The sequence below is a fragment of the Ochotona curzoniae genome, unplaced genomic scaffold (assembly GCF_017591425.1).
Source record: "Ochotona curzoniae isolate NIBS_2020 unplaced genomic scaffold, NIBS_Ocur_1.0 scaffold_1852, whole genome shotgun sequence".
Taxonomy (NCBI): Eukaryota; Metazoa; Chordata; class Mammalia; order Lagomorpha; family Ochotonidae; genus Ochotona; species Ochotona curzoniae.
In genome coordinates this window covers 7,878,280-7,891,136 of record NW_024467087.1, presented here as the reverse complement: position 1 = coordinate 7,891,136, position 12,857 = coordinate 7,878,280, and the positions used below count along the sequence as shown (strand labels likewise).

The window sequence follows — 12,857 nt, the reverse complement described above, 5'->3', positions numbered from 1 at the left end:
TTAATAGGTATATTCTAAACCTCGATTGTGTTCATTGTTGCCCAACTCTTATAATACTAAAAGCCAGTGAATTGTAAAAAGTATTTAACTGAATGATATATTAACTATATCTGAATAAAAGCTGTAGTTGTTTAAAAATAGATCCAGCTTATCTGTGCACTCGTTCACTCTCTCTGCTTTCAAGCAGATGAAAATAAATAAACCAATACGTGTTTTAAAAGAAAAAGGGGTGGGCACGTGGCACAGCAAATTAAACTATTGCTTCGGACAGCTGCATCCTGTGTCATACTGCCAGTTCAAATCCTGGCTACTACACTCCCGTCTAGTCCAGGTTTCTGCTAAAACATCCTGGGAAGCATGAACAGTGAAATGCTAGATGAAAGACTGAAAGATTGAAAGATTCTCTCTCTCTCTCTCTCTCTTTTTCAATAGATAAAAATAGATCAATAAAGTATGTTTTTAAAAATAAGGCTCAGGCACTAGACTTGTATTCTATTTCCTATTTGCCCTCTTGCTAACAAAACCGTTTCCTGTTCCCTGTTGCTAGCAATAACTCACTTCTTTTTCATATTGATGAAAAATATTTGAAGATAGAGCAGTCATACCTCCATTGTACTGACGGCTCATAACGTGCTAGAAATAGAATGCACATGTGTAAATTTCAACTACTGCTCAAGTCTTCTTTCCAAGTATCTGCCCTAGACAGAAAATACTATAGCATTTTCATCAAGTGGAATTTATTGAAACCATGACTAAAGCACATATTTTTTGTACCCATAAAGAGCAGTTACCACAGAGGTCGCAGTGTTTCCCTGTTTGTAGCACTTTAACTACATTTTATCATCTGCAGGTGTAGACTGCATTTTTCCAGACTATGACCAAGAGACCAAGAGTCAAAGTGACCTGTCAGAGCATCTGGTAAGAGGAATATCTGGACAACAAAACAGAAATGATTTGCTGTTTTGGAACAATACTTAGCTTTCACTAGTAGGACACAAACAACTGTGTCTACTGACTGATCATGGAAAATTCATATGATGAAATGTGCATGGACTTCCAAACACATTGCACCACAATAAACTTATCTTTAAACTCCATTTGCCATGAATGTTTTAAAGTGTGGACTATCCGAAGCCCTACATACCACCCACAAGGCTAATGTCTCCTCCATTTATACAGATAGCCCAGATCTTCTTGGATTCTACACTGCCCCTGCTACACCTCCACCTGCATATCTACCAGGTACCTGAAAGTTAACAGGTCCCAAAACAGACTTTTGAAAGGTTCAACTTTCCCACAAAGCTCCTCCTCTCACAAGCACCCCCACCCTCCACTCAGGGAAATGTTGGCCATCACCTTGCTCACTTCAAATATCTAACTGCCAGCCTTCCTCCTCTCTTTATTTCATATTCCATATCCAAATCATTAGCAAATACTTTTGTAAGAATGAAGACCCCAGGACTTGAGCCATCATCTGCTGTCTTCTCAGATGCAGAAAGGAATCTAGATGGAGTAAACTTGCCAGGACCAGAACTAGCACTCTGATGTGGGAAGATGTTGCAAGCTCAAGGCTCTATCTTCAGAATATCTGAGTACCCACCATCTGACCCTGAAAAATCACCTCTACAAAAGACTACCTCTTGATTCCAGCTACCATCACCAGAACCACTAACCTCTTGATTGATCTCAGAGCATCCTTCCTCCACCTTAGGCCTGTTCACAAAAAACCTAAGTCTTTACCAAACTCCACGTCTGCGGTTCTCTCTTTCTCTCCTTCTTTCCTTCCTTTCCTCTCTGTTTCATCATGGAAGGAAATATGTGAGGAGGTTAAAGCCTTTTCCATTTGGCCAAGTCCCAAAGATAGTTTCAAAATATATGTGTAACTACTTCGGTAGCAGATTCTCCAGGTTATCAAGATAACCCACCGATAAGTACATTTAAGGAAATGATGGCAAGGCAGAAGGTGTTTTATAGATCTTATAAATTAGACTAAAACATAAAATTACTTTTCAGCTGCAGACCAATTGATGAGTTCTACCTAAATGTTCCACAGAAAGCACAAATCCACAATGGAGCCCCAATCATGCTCAAACTCTTAAATTCCCTATCTTAACAGTATCTCTCCGAACCCAGTCACCCGAATCAGAAACCTGGGATGAATTTAGTTCTTGTCCTTAAATGCCACAACTAGTCCCCAGGTCAGATCAATTCTACCTTTCCCATCCTCCACTGGGGTAAACACAGCTTACTCCAACTGCTTTCTAACCAGCCACCCTACCTGCTTTCTCTTCACTGCATCTTCCTTGCAACTGCCAGAATGACCTTTATAAAAGGAAAGAAGTTGCAGCACGCCTAGTCATTGCTGAACACTGAATATCATGCATTGAACAACCACAGCAAAGTCATTGTTGATAGTATAGACTGTATACATGGAGCCCCTAAGAGTTTTGCAGTGCACACAACTCTGCAACCACATGCTGCAGTTTTGCTCTGTTCCTTTACTCACAACACTCCCATGGCTACCCCCATGCCCAGAAACAAAGTAAAAACACTTTAGTATGCCTCACAAGGTTTTGCTGGGTGTGGCCCCTACATACCTCACCAAATTCATCTCTCCTCCACCTCCTTTGCACTGCAATCATTTAAACAGCACTGACAATTCCCTGAACCTACTGTGTTCTTCCCATTGTGCTCATCTCTGCACAGCTTATTTCCTCCGCCTGAAATACCCCTCTGAATATCTGTGTGTACCACACTCCAGGTCCACCTAGACCTTTACAGCGTCTGTCAAGTCTTCCTTTACTTCTAAGTAAAGCCAATCATTGCCTCTTCGGCTATCCCCAGGGCCGACTGAACACAGACCTATGCAATTAGCCTATAACATTACAGCGTCACTCCTAAATGGCCATGATGCAGAAAGTTCTGTACCACAATGAGAAGCTCTGTAAACATATTTTCTTAGACACATAGATTCTTTGAAAATGCATTCAATCCCTTTCACATTGAAAGTAAATAACCCCCTTCAAGGTTGATCCTTGGTCCAGACAGTTATGGGTCACTGCTCGAGATGCTGAAAGGCACTAACTAGTCCACGTCCCAGAGAACACAGCACAGCGACTGGTGCCATTTTGGCCACGCGATACCTTGTGGTGTCCCAGTGACCGAGACATGCCAACACGCAGAAACTTCCAGAGGTATGAATGGGTTGGGAGGGGACATGAAGCAGCACACAGCTCTAAAAATAAAATCGCTGGCAGCAGAATTGTCAACTTGGATTTCACAGCACAGCTAACTTCATTTCTGTGATTAAGTATACCTCCTAGGAGGAATCTGAGCTCCCAGGAAGATGCGGCAGGTAAGCTAGAAGCAGACATAGAAGTACTTTCCACAGCACATACAGTTTCGATAAGGTACTTTGATCATCTCAAAAAAAAAAAAAAAAAAACAATGAAACTGTTCTCAAGACAGGAAGGTGTTTGCACTCCAAAACTACACACACACACACACACACACACACGCGCGCGCGCGCGCTCTTAGGGATTTAGAAAATACTTTCACTTCCCAACAAACAGCTAAGACCAAAGGGCTCTGGCGAAGACGCACAGATCACAGATGGCAGCCTGCAATTGTGTCTCTAATGTAACCAAAGCTCTTTGGGACCCGCGGTGCAGCTCTCAGATACACGCAGAAAGCTGGCCGCCCAATCGCTCTCGAATACAACTGCCATCACACGGGAGTCCAGGCTGCCTCCGAAGCCTAAGAAGACCCGTCTATTGATTGTAGAACCCTGGCGAGTCTTGTCGGAAAAACCCTTGCCCGAATTTTCAACCCCAGAGTTGCCCTCTGTTTTCACGTCCCTTTCAGGAAGATCCCACAATTTACCTCTTTAGAATCCCATTCCCTTCCGCACCTTCTCCCCTCCTCCCAATGCTGCCGGCTCCAGCTGGGTAAACCAGGATGCGGCCAGTCCACCTTACACTATGCACACCTCTTAACCAGACCGCGGTAGCCGCGGGAAAGGTTTTGTGAGGCTGTTGCTTTGTTTGGCTTGTCCTTCCAAGGGAGAACTTTTGCCTTTGTAGTAGTGACCCCAGAAGGCAGGAAGCTCTTGAGCCAGGCGGTAAAGATGCTCTCCCCAGGGTGAAAAGCCCAAATCGCCAGCAGCAGCCGTTTCCCTACCGTTCCTCCAGCTGCAGGAACACTAGCGCCTGTTAGACTTAGTTTCCCCCCTACACCATTATCGTACAAAGTTCTTGCTTGGGGAAGGCAGAGTTGGGGTGTGCGGCATGCCGAGTTACAGCAGGCCACCATAGAATCCCAAACCTCCTGCAAAAAGTGGATTGGCGACCCGGAGCGGCTGCGACGCAGATATCCTCGGACTGCTCCCCGAACTTTCTCACCCGGCGCCGGCAGCGTCGGAAAGGACACCCGAGCTTTTCAGCGTGCAGCGCGACCCCTGGCCAGACACACCACCCAGCCGTCCGGGGCTGGACGCGCCGCTGCAGCGCCAAGTGTGCACGTGCTCGCCGGCTCAGTTACGGAGGGAGCCGGGAAGGGCGGAGAAGAGCTGCGGAACTGGGCAAAAATCCGAGGCTGCCGAGCGGCAAGTGCGTGGGTAGGGGGCACCTACCTTCCAAGAGGACCTCACGCAGGAAGCAGAAGTAGTCCTTCCCGCAATTTTCTGTAATCCTCCGGCGCTGCAGGGCCATGACCACGTCCACCTGCATCGGGTAGGCAAGAACGAGCGGCCCCGAAGTGCAGCCGTCGGGTTCCGGAGAAGGACCTCGGATCTGTGGCTCCGAGGGGACTACTTGGGGTAACTGTCTGGCCACTAGCGAGGACGAACCCAGGGACCTGGAACTTGCTGTGGCCATCCCCACGTCGGTGTCCCCTGTCGGGGCCGCCCCCCAGCTGCCTCTGTGAAGATGTGCTCTGCGCGCCTGCCCCGTGCGCCCCAGCACGGCCGGCGGGGAACTGCCGCCGCCTGCTGCGCTCATCCCGGCTAAGCCGTCGCGCTCAACTGGCCAGATCCCCCTAGAAGAGGCAGAGGTGCCAGAGACCGCAGAGCTCGGCGTTCCTGGAGCCGGGAACTTGCTCAGAGTTTGGAGAGGCGCCGCGGCACTTCTCGCTGTAGCGGACGCGCGAACAATTCCCCTGGGGTGCGCATCCGTCCCGGAAGAGGGAAGGACTGCAGGTGCCCTGCGAATATGCGAGTAGTCAAATGGGAAGAATCTTCCATAGATTCTCCTAATCGGGGGGAAGAAAGACCGAAGCAGACAAATTGGGGCGGTGGGGGGAGGTGGCCAAGAGGCGCGAGCCCATGGCACCTCGTGCGAGTCTCGCCGGTTCCTCAGCATCCAAGCCGGTACTAACCAGGGCGCGGAACCAGAGAGCTGCCCAGCGTGGGTACACGCCGGTGGCCACGGCAGAAATGCTAACGCCAAGGGGAGATGAGCCAGGAGAGTCTGAAAGGGCCAATGCTGAGGCCGCAATGTTTCCTCCGTTCTCCCTCCCCCGCCAACGCAACAACATCACAATCTGATCTGAGGCCTTGAGGATAACAAGGGCTGCGCCCGCCAGCAAGCCCAGTTCCCAGCCCTCCCGGTCCTGGGAAGTCTCCCGTCTATACACCTGGGCTGCTGGCTCTCTTGGGCTATAGGAGGCTTGACGCGCTTTTGAGAGTGCACAAGGAAGGAGCCCGGGCCGGAAAAGGAGACCGCTTAGAGGACCAGAGCTCTTTCCTTACCCTGAGGCCAAAGCCACCCCTGGTGACTGAGCCTGGATGGAGCTCTGCAGCGTCTGGGGGAAAAGGAGAGTGCAGAACCCGCGGGATCCCGGCACGCGGAGGGGGGCCGGTGAGGGGAGGGGCGAGGGCCGCCTTAAAACTCCGTCGGACTGAAATCCAGTCAGCACTAGAGGAACGCACCTGCTTTTACTCTGCAGACAGAAGGAATCCTTGTGCGAACTGCAGGGGCCATTCTCTGCTCCTTACCTTTGTCAACATTTTCTGAGAGCAAAGTGGATGAATGTTCCAAAGAACAATCTTATCAAGTGACTCTTGGAAACATTCTATGGGGACCCCCTGATTCATCTCTGAGAAGGGTCCATGCAGGCACAAAAAGTAAAGTGAATATGTGAGCGCGTGCGCACACACACACACAAACACATCTATTCCCCTTAGGCACCTGAAGCTGTCTGTCCAGCCTCAGTCTACCAGGAGAACGTTTTTCCAGTTCTGTTCTTTTTTTTTTTTTTTTAAGATTTATTTATTTTTATTACAAAGTCAGATATACAGAGAGGTGGAGAGACAGGAAGAGCTTCCATCTGATGATTCACTCCCCAAGTGAGCCACAACGGCCGATGCTATGCCGATCCGAAGCATCCCACGCGGGTGCAGGGTCCCAAAGCTTTGGGCCGTCCTCAACTGCTTTCCCGGGCCACAAGCAGGGAGCTGGATGGGAAGTGGGGCTGCCGGTATTAGAACCGGCGCCCATATGGGATCCTGGGGCTTTCAAGGCAAGGACTTTAGCCGCTAGGCCACACCCCCGGGCCCATAGCTCTGTTCTTGATCGTACACAGCAGGCAGAAAAGCAACCAGTTGTGACTTCCCCACACATTAAGAATCCCACTAGTGCTATAGTTGTAAAATAAGTTAAAAATAAATAATATACAGATGAGTATACAGATGAAGGCACCAGGATCCCATATGGGCACCGGTTCTAATCCCTGCAGCCCCATTTCCCATCTAGCTTCCTGCTTATGGCCTGGGAAGGCAGTCTAGAATGGCCCAAAGCTTTGGGACCCTGCATCCATGTGGGAGACCTGGAAGAGGTTCCTGGTTCCCGGCTTCGGATCGGTGCAGCACCGGCCGTTGAGGTCACTTGGGAGTGGATTTTCGGACAGATCTTCCTCTCTGTCTCTCCTCCTCTCTGTATATCTGACTTTGTAATGAAAATAAGTAAATCTAAAAAAAAAAAAAAAAAACCCCAAAAGAAAGAAAATAGTTGAGAGCCTGGTACATAGCCTAATAGCTAAAGTCCTCGTTTTGCACACTCTGGGATCCCCTATGAACACCTGTACTAATCCCGGTGGCCCTGCTTCCCATCCAGCTCCCTGCCTGTGGCCTGGGAAAGCAGTCGAGGACAGCCCAAGGCCTTGGGACCCTGTACCCGCGTGGGAGACCTGGAGGATGTTCCTGGCTTCAGATCAGTTGAGCTCTGGCCTTTGGAAATCTTCCTTTCTGTCTCTCCTCTCTATGTTAAAAAAAAAAATCTGCCTTTCCAATAAAAATGAATAAATCTTAAAAAAAAAAAAGACTTAAAGAAAATAGTTGAGAAAGATACAAACTGCTTATTATGGTGATCGCTGAAAAGTGAAAACTGAGAAATCACAAAGTTACAGGACAATGCTGGTAATTTTTGTTTAATAAGTAATTAGATTTCATTTTTTTAGTGAATGATTACTGTTGTAACTCACTGGGTTACTAAAACATGTGTTTAGTTCTTATTGCTGGTACTGCAGTATCATAGGCATAGTGTCTTAGCTATTCCACCTTTTTTTAGGCTGCTTGGTTGTTGTTGTTGTTAACTTTTTATTTTGAATTTTTGAATTTTATGATTCAATTTCGTACAGAATGGCAATTCCCCCACAAAGACATATGGTGATCAAAAGAATAGTGTGATTTGAAAGTAAAGGAAGGGCCCGGTATGGTGGCCTAGCAGCTAAAATCCTATTGGTGCCAGTTCTAATCCTGGTAGCTCCACTTGCCATCCAGCTCTCTGCTTGGGGCCTGGGAAAGCAGTCGAGGACTGCCCAAAGCCTTGGGACACTGCACCCACGTGGGAGATCTGGAAGAGGTTCCTGGCTCCTGGCTTCTGATCGGCACAGCACTGGCTGTTGCACTCACTTGGGGAGTGAGCCATCGGACGGAAGATCATCCTCTCTGTCTCTCCACCTCTCTGTATATCTGACTTTGTAGAAAATAAATAAATCTTAAAAAAAAAAAAAAGAAAGGCAAGGAAAGCAAGAGCCATCTTCCTGAAGAACAAGGTTAGAGGACTCACTTTCTCATTTCAAAATCTAAGCAAAACTGAAATAATCAAGTCAGTGTGATGGTGACATAAAAATAGATAGAATGAATTATCAATCAAAAGAACAGAATTTAGAGTCCGAAAACAAACGTTTACATCTAAGGTAATTTTTAAAAATGTATTTATTTACTTGAATTAGTATTACAAAAATGGGTGGTGATGTGGGACAGTAGACTAAGCTGCCATCTACATTAGGGCACGTTAGGGCACTGGTTCAAGTCCAGCTCCCTTCCAATGCACTTAGAAAAGCAGCAGCAGATGACCCAGGTATTTGGGCCCCTGCCAACCATGTGGGAGACCCTGAAGCTCCTGGCTCCTGCTCTTGGCCTGATCCAGCTGCAGCTGTTGTGGTGGGAGAAGGAGACACCAGGTCGAAGATTAAAAATAGACACGCATATATTCTCCTGCTCCTAGATTAGAAATGACTTCTTAGATAGCACACCAAAAGTGTAGGCTAAAAGAAAAAGTAGGTAAATCAGATAACAAAAATGTTAATGTGCTTCAGAATATGCGATCAGCAAAATTTAAAAAAAAGTAATCCACACAATGGGGGAAAATTATATTTCTGTTAAGAACCTTATATCCAGAATAAATAAGGCCCAATCCAGAATGAGCCTTGTGGCTCATTAGTGTCTTGGGACAGGCACATCCCATGGGAGAGTGTTACTCAGCCTGGCCCAGTCCTGGCTGTTGCAGGCATTTGGGTAGTAAACCAGCATATGGAAGTGCTTGCTCATGAAAATAAAAAAGAGAAATATATATATATATTTTAATCTGTTACAGGGGCCCAGCATAGTGGCCCAGTGGTTAAATACTCATCTAGCAAGCGTTGGGATCCTATATGGGTTCCAGTTCATGTCCCAGCTGCTCCACTTCCCATCCAGTTCCCTGCTTGTGGCCTGGGAGAGCAGTAGAGAATGGCCCAAAGCCTTGGGACCCTACACCCCTGTGGAAACCCAGAAGTTCCTAACTCCAGGCTTCAGATCGGCTCAGCTCCAACTATTGTGGCCACTTGGTGTGTGAATTAGTGGACGGAAGATCTTCCTCTCTGTGTCTCCGCCTCTCTGCATATGTGCCTTTCCAATAAAAATAATGAAATCCTTAAAATAAATTAATAAACCTGCTATAGGCCCAGCATGATGGCTCAATAGCTAAATCCTCACCTTACCAGAGCCAGGATTCCATATGAATGCCGGTTCGTGTCCTGGTTGTTTCACTTCCCATCCAGCTCCCTGCTTATGGCCTGAGAAAGCAGTATGGACAGCCCAAAGCTTTGGAATCCTACACCCCTGTGGGAGACCTGGAAGAAGCTCCTAGCTCCTGGCTTCTGACTGGCCCAGCTTCAGCCATTGCAGCCATTTAGTGAGTGAACCAGTAGATAAACAATCTTTCTCTGTGTCTCTCCTTCTTTCTGCAAATCTCATCTGCCTTTCCAAATAAAATAAATAAACCTCCAAAAAAAAAAAATCTGTTACATCACAGGGCCTCCATTGTGGAATAGTGAGTTAAGCAGCTGCCTTTAATATCAACACTCCATAGGAATACAAGCCTCAAGCCCTGGCTGCTCCACTTGTGATGCAGCTCTCTGGCAATGCACCTGACAAAGCAGAGAAGATGGCTCAAGTACTTGTGTCCCTGCCACCAATACGGGAACTCTAACAGAGGTCTTCACTTCTGGATCTATCATGGCCCAGCTCTGGTAGAGCAGCAATTCTGCGGCGTCTTCCTCTCTGATGCACTGCATTTCAACGAGCAAAATAAGTACTTTTGAAAAGCAGCATTATACGAAAAGCAATCTAAATTTTAATGTGGACCCTTAAGGAATGCTATATCAAGGTTTTCTAAGACCTGAAGAAGAAAATGCACAGTTATAACTCAATCACCCCAAATCTGTTTAGTACTTACAGAGTCATCCACTGAACTGCTTTCTAGTGCAGTCTTTGGGTGTTCTCCCACACTGGGCTTACAATATAATTAACACTTTTGGAAATAAAAGCCTTTAGAATTCCATGAATGTCTAAGAGTGAACCAGCCTTATAAATTTTTCTCTATGTAGAACAGATGGAATCTGAGTACAGGAGATATTATTATAAGAAATGAAACACAACTCCCACGTGGGAGACCTCGAAGAGGCTGTTGCGGTCACTTGGGGAGTGAATCATCAGACAGAAGATCTTCCTCTGTCTCTCCTCCTCTCTGTATATATCTGACTTTGCAATAAAAATAAATAAATCTTTAAAAAAAAAGACTTTATGGAACCAATGAGTGTTAGAAATTGTCTTTTCTGCGTTGTTAGTTATAAGGTTGAGGTAAGCCTGAGGATATAAATACAGCCTCCCATTGAATGAAACCAAAATGGTAAAAATAGTGCTAACATACAGAGAAAGATTCCTAATGACATTATTTGAACATTTGGATTCAACCACATCTGAAGAAATATACACCTCCTGGATTTTTCAAGTACATAGATTAATTACTTTTTTTATCTGCAGTTGAAGAGCTATCATTTGCAATGAAAAATATGCCAACAAATACATTATAATTAATGCAGCATAAAATCTCATTTAATTCTAGATTGGCATTGTGTAACCAACTAGATAACTGTATAAATCATGACAAGCATGTTAAACACAAGAAAGGTCACTTTGATGCCCTAAGTGAGCCAGAAGAGATGCGTGAGCGACCTGAGCTGAGCCCGGGCCCGACACTGCCTGACTGTTGGCTCTTCCTCAGGAGACGCCCCAGAAATCTTACTCTCATTTGTTCTCACTTGTAAAATTTTCCACTTGTTGCCATTTTAAAGGCCAAACTTTACTTTTGGAGGAAAACATTGCTTCAGAAGTAAATGTTTTCATTTCTGTTATTCGTTAAAAGAAGAGTCTCAAAACTTGCTCTGTTCTCACCGCCAAAAGCTTGAAGAATATTTCCAATGCAATTATGCTTGTAGTGGAGCGGACAACTGCTTTCATAAATGTTGGCAGTCCTTTCATGAAAGGCTTTAAGTGCATGCTCAAATGATTAGATTATATTGGAAATGTAAATGTTACCTACTTAGGGCCAAATTAGAGACAGGAGTAGAAACTTGGAATCATACTTTCCCAACTTTTTCCTTTGATCATTGGCTAGGACTGTCTCTTTCCACTTAAGCCATGATGAGTGTAGGCCTAAACAGTGAAATGGGAATAGATGGCTTATCACTGAATTTCTGTAGTGCTCAATAAAATATTTGCAAAAGTCAGTTGGGACCAAAGTAGGGATCTGAAGCGATGATCAAGTTAAACAGCTAGATTTAGGAAACTCATCTCAACATACTGATTATACAGGCCACATGAGGATAAAAATCTAGGTAATAGATGCCAGCTCTAATAGTCATATACCTTACCTGGCTATTTAAAAAGAAAAAAAAAAGCCAGGTGTTCTGGCTCAGTGGGTTATTAAGCAGCCACTTTGGATGCCTACATCACATATCAGAGTACTGGCTACTCCAATTCCAATCCAGCCCCCTGCCAATGCACACCCTTGGAGGGAGCAAGCGATGGCCGAAGTATGTGGGTCCCTGTTGTTCTTGGAGAACTGGCTAGAATTGCAGGCCCCTGGCTTTAGCTTGGCTTAGCTCTGGCTGTTGTGGGCATTTGGGAAGTGAGCCAATACATGGAAGATCTCTTTCTCCAATTCTTCCAACCCTGCATTGCTGTGTATTACACACACACACACACACACACACACACATATATGGATATATATTGAATTTGCCAGCAACGACCTATATGAAATGTACAAAGAGACCTTGGCTTGTAGCACATATATTTTTCATTCATGTAAGCACAAATATTTTTTTTTGCATTTCTTATATGTATTTTTTTTTAATTTATTGTTGCTTACATTGTATTATGTAGTACAGTTTTATAGGCGCTGGGGATTCCCCCCACCCCTCCCATACCCCTCCCCCCATGGTGGATTCCTCCACCTTGTTGCATAACCATAGTTCAAGTTCAGTTGAGATTCATTGCTTGCAAACACATGCCTAGCATAAAGTTCAGTGTCTTATTGTCCAGATAAGTTCAGTGGCCTCTTGGGGAGACCTTCTATGGTCTGAAGATAGGTCTAACAGAGTAAAGATTCGGTCAGTTAAAAGCCCCAACAAGGCCTCAGTATCAATATACAACATTATGGAATTAATTGACATAGTATTGGGTAAACAATATGTTAAAAATAATGCATGTTCCATTCTTCGAAACATCTGGGTTGAGACAGTATCAATGACAGGTTCAAAAGCCTTTTGGCTAAGATCAAGTGTAGTATCTGTTCTTATCAGTAAGCACAAATTTTAAAAATCAGTTCTGTAAAATCAGCAGGTCACTATTTTAATTTCATACAGAGTTGCTGTTACCACTAATAAGAATATTAATAACAAGCGTACTATCTTTAATTAAATACTTGCAAAGAAATTTCCACCCGTCATCACAGTTGATTCTCCCAACAAGTCTACAAGGACAGCCCAATTTGTTTGTCCCCACTTTCCCAGCGAGAAAACTAAGGCTCTGAGAAGCTGAGACATGTGCCCAAATTTATGCTGCTAGTACGTAGCATAACTAGAGTAAGTCAGCTGATTCTCATCTGATCTAGGCATCTTAAAATGGTTATTTATTTGTTTAAATGGGGACGGGAGAGAGAGAGAGAGAGAGAGAGAGAGAGTGAGTGTGTGTTTTACCCACTGGCTCACTCTCCAAATGCTACCAACTGTCAAGGCTGGGTCAGGCAGAAATG

At 45.3% G+C, this 12,857-nt stretch overlaps 1 pseudogene; it reads left to right on the top strand.

Moving 5' to 3' along the window:
• The first annotated feature begins 12,352 nt into the window (after positions 1-12,352).
• LOC121169612 lies at positions 12,353-12,485 on the top strand (annotated as a pseudogene).
• Positions 12,486-12,857: the final 372 nt, after the last annotated feature.